The sequence below is a fragment of the Neofelis nebulosa genome, chromosome 5 (genome assembly GCF_028018385.1).
Source record: "Neofelis nebulosa isolate mNeoNeb1 chromosome 5, mNeoNeb1.pri, whole genome shotgun sequence".
Lineage (NCBI taxonomy): Eukaryota > Metazoa > Chordata > Mammalia > Carnivora > Felidae > Neofelis > Neofelis nebulosa.
The window spans coordinates 76,845,282-76,855,670 of NC_080786.1; the positions used below are offsets into that span (position 1 = coordinate 76,845,282).

Consider the following 10,389-nt stretch of genomic DNA (forward strand, 5'->3'; position numbering starts at 1 on the left):
GATAAAATGGACTTTAAAACAAAGACTAATAGAACAAAAAGGCATTACATAATGATAAAGGGGTCAATCCAGCAAGACAATGTAACATTTGTAAATGTATATACACACAACATAGGAGCATAAAAGTATATACAGCAAATATTAACAGATCTAAAGAGATAAATTGAAAGCAATACAATAATAGTAAGAGACTTTAATACCCTACTTTCATCAATGGATAGATCATCCAAACAAAAAACCAATTAGAAAACATTGGCCTTAAAAAACACATTAGGCCAGATGGATTTAGTAGATATATACAGAACATTCCATCCAAAAACAGATGTAATATACATGGAACATTCTCCAGGACAGTCGTGGGTTGGGCCACAAAACAAGTCTCGCTGAATTCAAGAAAATTTAAATCACATCAAGTACCTTTTCTGATCATAATGGTATGAAATTAGAAATTACAAGAAGAAAATGGGGAAAACCACAAAAAAGTGGAAATAACATGCTACTAACCATCCAATGGGTCATCAAAGAAACCAAAGGAGAAATAAAAAATTACCTAGAGACAAATGGAAACTGAAACAGAACATACCAAAATTTATCGCATGCAGCAAAAGCAGTTCTAAGAGGGGAGTTCATAGCCTATATTGCTATGGAAACAAGAAAAATCTCAATTTAACTTCACACCTAAGGAGTGAAAGAAAGGTAATAATAAAGATCAGAATGGAAATAAATGAAATAAAGACTAAAAGGACAATAGAAAACATCAATGAAATTAAGAGCTGGTTCTTTGAAAAGATAAAATCCACAAACCCTTAGCCAGACAGCACAAGAAAAAAAGGACTCAAATAAATAAAATCAACAATGAAGAAGAAGTAGGCTCCTGGGTGGCTCAGTCGGTTAAGTGTCCGACTCTTGGCTTCAGCTTAGGTCATGATGTCATGGTTTGTGGGTTTAAGGCCTGCTTCAGGCTCCATGTTGCTAGTGTGGAGCCTGCCTGGGATTCTCTCTCTCTCCCTCTCATTCTTCTCTCTCTGCCCCCCCCCCAGCTCACACCTGCTCTCACTCTCTCAAAATAAATGAATAAACTTTAAAAATCGACTGAGAGAGAAGTTGTAATTGATACCACAGAAATACAAAGGATCATAAGAGACTACTATGAATAATTATATGCCAACAAACTTGACAACATAGAGGAAATGGATAAATTCCTAGAAACATACATTCTTCTAAGACTGAATTATGAAGAAACAGAAAATGTGAATAGTCCAACTACTAGTAAGCAGAATGAAAGAGTAATCAGAGACCTCGCAATAAAAATAAAAGTCAGGGATTGGATGGTTTCACTGGCAAATTCTACCAAACACTCAAAGATTTACTACCTATTCTTCTCCAACTATTTCAAAAAACTGAAGAGGAATGAAAGATTCCAAACACATTTTATGAGGCCAGCATTACCCTGATACCAAAACCAAATAAGGACACCACAAAAAAAGAAAATTGCAGGCCAGTATCTTTGATGAACATAGATGCAAAAATTCCTAACAAAATATTAGCAGATAAAATCCAACAGTATATCAAAAGGATCATACACCACGGTCAAGTAAGATTTATTCCTGGTATACCATCCAAGGATGGTTCAGTGTCTGCAAATCAATCAACATATGCCACGTTAACAAAATGAAAGATAAAAATCATACGTTCATCTCAATAGATACAGAAAAAACACTCGACAAAATGCAACATCCAATTATGGTTTAAAAAAAATCTCTCAATAGGGGCGCCTGGGTGTCTCAGTTTGTTAAGTGTCTGACTTCAGCTCAGGTCATGATCTCATGGTTCATGAGTAGGAGTCCTGCGTCAGGCTCTGCACTCAGCACTGAGCCTTCTTTGGTTCCTGTGTCTCCCTCTCTCTGACCCTGCCTCGCTCACACACACTCTCTCTCAAAAATAAATAATAAAACATTTTTTTAAAATCTGTCAACAAAGTGGGTATCAAGTACCCAAGTGGGTACCTCAACATAATAAGTCACATATGACAATCTTACAACCTAACATCACACTCAATGGTGAAAAGCTGAAAGCTTTCCTTTAAGAACAGGAACAAGATAAGTGTGCCCACTCTTACCATTTTTATTCAACATAGTATTGGAAGTCAAATACTTCAAGTCCAATCCAAAGTACCTTGGAAGCAGTTAGGCAAAAAGAAGTTAGGCCAAAAGCAGTTAAGCCAAGGCAGTTAGGCAAAAAGAAGAAAAAACAAGCATCCAAACAGAAAGGAAGAGGTAAAACTGCCAGTATTTGCAGATGACATGATGCTCTATGTGGAATACCCTAAGGACTCTACAAAAAAAAAACACCAAAAAAAACAAAAACCAAAAAACTGCTAGAACTGATAAATGAATTAATTCAGTGAAGTTACAGGATACAAAATCAACACACAGAAATCTGTGGCATTTCTACACACTTACAACAAAACATAGAAATTAAGAAAACATTCCCAGTTATAATTGCATCTAAAAACACCCAGAAATAAAGTGAGGAGGTGAAAGACCTGTACATTGAAAACTGTAAGACACTGATGAAAGAAACTGAAGAAGACACTAATGGAAAGGTATTCTATGCTCATGAATTGGAAGAATTAATACAGTTAAAATGTCCATACTACCCAAAGGAATCTACAGATTCAAAATACCAATGGAATATTCCACAGAACTAGAACAAATAATTCTAAAATGTGCATGGAACCACAAAAGATCCCCAAAAGCCACAGCAATCTTGAGAAAAAAATAACAGCCAGAGATTCTGTACTCTCTGATGTCATACCACAAAACTAGAATAATCAAAATAGTATGGTTTTGGTACAAAAACAGACACACTCTGTCAGTGCACAGAGTCTGCTTTGGATCCTTTCTCTCTCTTTCTCTGTCTCTGCCCTCCCCCCATTAGCTCTCTGTCTCTCAAAACTAAATATTTTTTTAATGTAATATTAGCCATAAAAAAGAATGAGACCTGGCCATTTACAACAACATGGATGGACCTTGATATTCTTATTCACTTATGCTAAGTGAGATAGGTCAGACAGCAAAAGACAAATACTGTGTGATTTCACTCCTTTGTGGAATCTAAAAAAAAAAAGCAAATGAACAAACAAGATAAAACAAAACAAACTCATAGATACAGAGAAAAGACTCGTGGTTACCAGCAGAGGGGAGGGGAGTTGGAGGGTGAGCAAAATGTGTGAAGGGGCCAGCTGTTTGGTGATGTGCGGTGATCACTCTGTAGTGCATACAGATGTTGAATTATAAAGCTGCACACATGAAACATATATGTATATATTTCAAGGAACAAATCAGGGATTTGAACTCAACTGTGATTCCAGAGCTAGTGATGCTCCCTGCCCAAATTACCTATCAGAAGGTTTCTTGATGAGTCTAAAATTAAGGACAAAGGCACTTGATATTCTCAAAGCAAAATTTGGTGATTGCCCTTCTTCATTATATAGTCTAAAGAGCAAAAGCAGTTGGAATATCAGAACCTCTGTTCAAATCAGGGCCAGTAAACAGCAAATCACTCTTCTTTAGCCCCTGTCCTGTTCTATCAGTCCTTAGTTCTTCACCTTCTCATTCAAGTCACAGCATCAATGGATACATTACAGCATCTTTATATTCAGGTCATGCCTTCCTAAGAGTATACTCTGGATTGGATTTGAAGAGCCCTCTGGTCTCACCTCAGAGTAGATGAGAAACGGACTCTGAGTGCTGGGCAGCACTGGGCACTGGGGGTGTGGCAGGCCTGAGCTGAGCCCCAATCCCTGCCATCTGGAAGCCACTGTCCCTGACCTCTCCCATGGCACTGAGCAGATGTTCTACCTTGCAGTGATGTCAGGTCCTGCTTCATAGCAGTTCCTCGGGGGCAAAGATCTGTCTGGAAATCTTTCTAGACTCCAGTCAACAACAGCAGTGGTTCTGCTGACATCTCCATGGAGCTCACAGAGAGGAATGGAGGAACTCACAAGATCAAGGAGCAGACGAAGAGCAGACAGCTCTAAGTACCCCCACTCCAGCCCTAGTGCCGAGCCCCAGCTGCTTTGCTAGGTCCCATGCTCACCCCTTGGCTGTGACAGGCGGTAAAGGAAGGATCTAGGAGAGAAGGTTCCATAAACCCTTCAGCTACCATTTGGGGAGGGCAGGTACCTGGTCTAAACAGTCTCTTCTCATGCTGCTCCCTGTGGGGGAGGGAGAGATGATCCTCTGAAAGGACATTAAGGCCCTGATGGGAGAGGTTAGTGGATTCTCGTTGGCCAATAATACAGCAGTGTCCATCACAGTTTTCTTTCTTCCTTGTACCTGGTAAATGGTAAGTATTTGAATATTACTCTGGCCCTCCTGAAAACGGTTACTTTCAACTCCCAGCTTCCACTGAATGCTCCCCTTCCCACCATACTTGCCCCTCGCTCTTGCCATCAGGGGGACAGGGTCTCACTCAGTTCTCCACAAGAGCCAGAATGGACTACTAGAAAGAGCCCTGGGCTGCCAATCAGGAGCCTGGGGTTGCAGGCACAGCCCCACCATGGGCGCACTTGTCAGCTGAGGAAGGCTGTTTGCTCTTCTGAAAAATAAAAATAAAAGCAATCTGCTCCATCTATAGCAAAGGTCCAAGTGATGGGTGGGAAGATGCTTTACAAGGATAACATTGCCAACTAGAACCTTCTGTGGTGAGGAGGAGGGAAGGCATTTGTGGAAGAGGAGAGCCAACAGGGGCCTCATCAATGATGAATGCTTTAGTGAATAAATAATTCAGAGCTTTGGGGATCCTTTTAGAAACAGTATGTTTCCACTTAGCTCTGCCCACTGAAAATGTTTTTCCAAAGGTGCATCTCCAGAATCACAAGCCTGTGATGTACCCAAAGATGCAGGGCAGGCCTGTGTGTGTTGTCCTCTGGGCAGCCCACAGCCAACTCCAGGCCCTGGGGAGTCTGAGCACCCCTGAGCTCCCAAAGGGCAGCCCTGGCTCATCAGGTTACATCCCAGGGGTCCCTCTTTCTGCCACGAGCCTCCTTCACACGTTGATACTCTATGAAGCCTTCCACAACTCCGTGAGGAAAATGGCAGTTTGACTTACCTTTTGTCCACACCTGGGTGGCTTCCTGCCTGTCTCCATCACTCCTGAGAGCAGAACTGTGTTCTGTACACTCCCATGTCTTCCACAGCACAGTGCTTAAAATGTAATATGTCACATTTTCTTTCAAGTCACTTTTTTATGGTCCAAAAACGTTCAGAAACCCTATGTGTACAGCTGGATTAATTCAGTGAACACACCTGTATAACCAGCACCCAGATCAAGCAAAAAGAAATGACCAGCACCACAGATGTCCCCTGAATTCTCTGTTTATGTCCCCCAAGTTAACCACTATCCTGACTTCCATTGGCATAAATAGTTTTGCTTATTTTGAACTTTATAAAAATACATTATGTACTCTTCTGGAAATGACTTCTTTCACTCCAATTATGTTTGTGAGAATTGTTATTCATTCTCATTGCTGTATAGTAGTCTATTATATGAATCTACCATAATTTATCCATTCTGTTGTTCGTGGGCATTAGGATTATTTCCAGATATTACCATTCTTCTTCCTGTCTTTTGCTGAATATATGTACACATTTCTGTTGGGTATAAGTTTAGGAATGAGTTTTCAGGGTCAAAGGGTATAGCCTGCCTGCGTGAACTAACGAATGTCTACAGCTTTGGGGGACCATGGGATAGTAAGACAGGAGATGTGCACACCACCCTTGCACAGTCCTTTCCTAAGTTTGGCTTTTGGTGCACAGGCCCTGACATCTGCCTCCTGCCCCAACCAGGGGGTAGGTAGTTGGCTCAGGAGCCTGGCAGGATCCGCTTGTTAAGCTGCTGGTAGGGCTGGGCCTCGGCTTCACACTGGGGCACTTCTCCCTAACTGAATAGCCCGGTAGCCCCCATTCCTGCTTGACATCTGTTCCCTCAGAACTCTGTACCACATCCATCTCAAAGATCAGGATTTGTTCCTAATGGTCTGGGGGGCGTGCCATGCCCCAGTACCTCATGGTTTGCGAACCCAGCCTCTTCTCTCTAGAAGGACATTGTTAGGCCATCACCCTTCAACACTCCCACACTCACCCTCACCTCCACCTGAGAAGGTGATTTCTCCCTTCACCCTCCCCTTTGCTGACCTCTCTGTAACCCCATACAGCCTTTCTGAATGGCTTTATCAGACATAACATCGGGCCCACGTTATTTCCTGTTTGACTCCAGGAACATACTACAGCTCCAGGAATTCATAGCCTGACTCTTGGATATGTTGATTATGGGGTGAGAATAAATCCTTTGGGGTAGAACTGACACCTTTGAGACCCCCAGTAATCTAAAAGGATGTTCAGTGAATTCTAGTTGCACCCAATGATCTTACACTGCCCTCTCAATGACCTATCCAGAGATGCCCACTGTGGCTCCCACATTTACCTAGGGCCTTGGGTTCCTTGGGAAACCCAAATCCCTGGTGTCCTCTCCATACACTCTGTGCATCTTTGTGGTCACCTCTCATTATTCAAGGCTCTAAGGTTGGACAGGCTGTGTAGATCCCTGTGAAAATCTCATCCTAGCCTCAGCGAGCACTCCCTACAGACACAGAGCAGTTTCCCACCCAGGGTCTTCCCAAAAGCTCCTGGCCTGTGTGGCCTCTTAGGCATTGTGGACATACTGCAATGGCATTTCCAGGTCCTTCTACAGATATGTGGATGTGTCTACATTTGCTCTGTGAATTTTGGCATCACAGTTCATACAGATTCTAAACATGAAGGCAGAAACTTTGTCTACTGCACGGGGCCCTGTTTAAGCAGACATCAGATACTCGTCACTGGGAATCGGAGTCAGTGTCTACACAGTCCTCTGAAGCAAACTGGCCCCAAGAGGCAAATCCAAAACAGGTGATGACTGAGGACATGCAATATCTAAGAGAGCAGTTGGTATCAAAGGCCCCACCCTAACTGGGCTAGGAAGGGGAGAAGGCAGAAGCAGCTGATTAAAAAGTGCTACAATCTGAGGGCAATCCCCAACAGAGCTCTTAGATCCAGGACCACCCCTGAGCACACGTCAGTATCTGGGGTCCAAGGCCAGACCCAGGCCCAGGTCAAGCCAGAGTGACTTGGCAACAACGGCAACACCGGGCGATGCCCAGAGGGCTGAGCTGTGGCTCGCTGATGCCTCCACCTAGAGCCAGGGCTGGTCCAGACTGTGGTAGGCCTGGGCGTGCAGTGAGGAAGAGACAGACAGGTGAGGGAGAGCAGATGGAGTAGGCCTGAGGAGGGTTTGACTGCACAGGCTCAACAAATGAGGAAGTCACCCCAGTTGGATTTGGAATCTCAGCAGACATTTGGAGCTCTAGCCCTGCCACTTACCAGCCACGTATGACTAACTTACCCACCTTTAGAGCTGACTTAACTATTGGTTGCTTCAGCCATAAACTCACAAAATTATCCTGTCCCTCCGACCACACAGAGTTACTGGGTGTGGCTGATAAGCTGACCTCTCGGGAAATGCTTGGTCACATCCCATTCTGATGTCGCAGTGCTTTGCTGATTCATGGTGCTGTGCGGTCATCATCTCACAATGACGCTCCAGATCTCTTTCTTGGGATAAATTATCTGGGGTCTTACACTAGATGATAAAGTGGGCTGAGGCTTCCCACCAAAGCCAAGCCTTCTGATCTGCCATCTCCAAATTCACACGCAGAGCTTCAGGCTGTGGACTGAGAAAGACAATGAGAAGCAAATCCTCTCCTCTTTCTCCAACCCACCAGTGCGAGAACTTTCCATCTATGGTTGGAGGGCTGGAATGGGGTCACTTCCCCGTGGAGGCCAGTTAGTTCAAGGACACACACTCCCCAGTCCAGCCTTTAGTCTTGTCCAGCAGGTGCCTGAGTAGGTGAGTCACTGTTCAGACCTGCACGCTCTCCATTTCCACCCCACATACCCAGCAAATGCTCCACCTGTACTCACTGTCCTAGGACTCATCGTCCTCAAAATAATTTACTGGGATTCTGATTATAAAAGTAGTATCAACTCATTTTAGAGAACCAGGGAAATTCAAAAAAGCAAACAAAAACACCACTAACATCCGGCATACTTGCTTTGCCTTGTTTTTGCTTCTATTTCCAACAGTTCCTGTATCTGATTCCTGCAGAATTCCATCTGACCTCTGATTACACCTCCCTGAACTCTACTGCAACAAGCCTGAGTCCCTAGGTCCTGCCTCACTGCTTGCATTCAATGCAGAACTGAGGCAGCACAGCACAGGTTAAAGGCATTAGCAGTTCTCAATGACTGAATTGTAATGAGGACGAGATGCTAAATTAAAGTTTATTGCAGAATAAAAGTGTATGTAGTCAGCAGTTGTTTAAGAGGCTACAATGAGATGCCTTCTAGAACTTGGCAATACAATTATGTAGAGTTAAGTGAGTAAAATGCACACACAGATGAGATTAGCTGTCGGCAAAAGTCATTTTGAGACAAGTCATCTTTTGGGAAGGCAGAAAGAGCTAGAATGCTCGTCAAGATGTGATTAAACATGGAAGAAACAATAGCCTCATCAAAGCATGGAGATATTTGCAGTAAGTTGGCGTGTGCACACACACGCGCGCTGGGAGGAGGTCTGTGTGGAGCACAGAAAAGGGGGAGGGAGGAAGGAATCTTGTTGGTGTTTCTCCAACACCGCCTGGAGAGCAGCCACACTGGGTGAGGAATGAGCCACCAGCCCGTGGGAAGGTGTTCACTGGGTTAGGGACAGGGATGGAACACCCTCCACTCTGCTCCCAGGTTCACTAGCAGCCTCCTGACTCAGCCTCCAACTACCGTGAGGGTGGGAAGAGGTGCTATAAGAGTGAGCAACTCAGGCAGAGGGCCAAGAACGTGAGCTCTGGAGCCAAAGTAACTGGGTTCAATTCTGACTCCTACTACCTACAAGCTGCGCCATTTGGGACAAAAATATTTCCTCCTTGAGCACTGTTCCTGATTTGTGAAATGCAGTACTGAAATGTCCCTCAGAGGGCTGCTTTAAGGATTACTTGTGGAAAGCAGTAAGGTTGGGCTATAACTATTAATAATATTAACAATGGCATTATTACTATTACTGATAAATGAATTTACTTAGCGGTCCCTAGTGAAGTTACTTAATGAAATCCAGCCCACAAGCTGCTCTTTTCCAGGTGTGAATTAAAGAACTGAGCTTCTGGATTTGCCACTCTGAGGTCTGGACCCTGAGCCTGGGTGACAAAGTGCACCGCCTGGGACCTGTGGGTAGAAGTGTCTCACACGGCACATATAAACGACATGCAAGCCTGTAGCTGTGTGTGAAATAAAGACCATGGGGGAATGTAAGTTTTATTTGCATAAACCTCATGTGGCTGATAACAAAGTTCCTATTACAAAGTGTTCTGGGAGTCGTTGTGAGCAGTTGACCATGAGTGCCTATTATGGATAATAACACTTACCTGCACTTCATAGTTTTTATAAAGTCTAAGTGTGATAATGATGTAAACTGCTTATTTCTTAGCAAAAACTAAGCACTCAGTATACAAGTTTCATGTTTTATAAATGCGGGTTGTTTTCTTTAGTTCACAATGTTATCTGAATCAGACAGAACCTCTCCAAAGGAGAAAGTGAGGGGGAGAGAATATTCCAGACTCCAAAATAGCAGATTTGTGCTGGTACAAAAGAAAAAATTACATTTATTTTACAAGGTAAGTATTTTCCTAAAGTATTATACATAGAGGAAACTTGAGCTATCTTTAGGAAAACAGAATATAATTTTAGGAAATTACAGAGGGGTCAACATTGTGCTTAAAACTTTGAAATAGGTGAAAAAATTAGCACAGTAAGTGAATACTGCAAGGTATGAACAGCCTTAAAAAGTGTATGTGGACACAACGATACAGAAGCTCAATATTAAAGCCTCTAGTGATGATCTGCTTTCAGAATTGTTCATACTATGAAGAGAGCACTGCTTCAATCTTAACAGAAGAAGGAACTCAAAGCAGTAACAGAAGCATGGCCCTTTCACAGTAGTCAACTCTCCAGTCTCTAGAGTAATGAAAGGGAGCAGTGACGTAACATTTTTAAAAGGTAATCCCAAAATTAATTTTGAGACGTGCCCTCGTAATTATGTTTGGATGTGAGAAATACCGACATCCCTGGAGTTCACGGCACTGAGACAGTGAGGACTCCCACCTCCTTCCCCTCTCCTCCCCTGTGGGAACAGACACAATCCCAGACTATTCAGACAAACCTAAAATGCAACTGTCCTCCTCAATTCTGGCCCTCACCTCCTGTGGAGAGGGGATAGGAAAGAAAACTGTTAAAATGTTGT

At 43.3% G+C, this 10,389-nt stretch overlaps 1 long non-coding RNA gene across 1 annotated transcript; it reads left to right on the forward strand.

Annotated features, from left to right (window-relative positions):
• Nucleotides 1–7,609: 7,609 nt before the first annotated feature.
• Nucleotides 7,610–9,617, forward strand: LOC131512276 (uncharacterized). Its single transcript, XR_009262063.1, has 3 exons — nt 7,610–7,954; nt 8,187–8,635; nt 9,230–9,617. It is a non-coding gene; the product is annotated as an uncharacterized LOC131512276 (long non-coding RNA).
• The last annotated feature ends 772 nt before the right edge of the window (nt 9,618–10,389 follow it).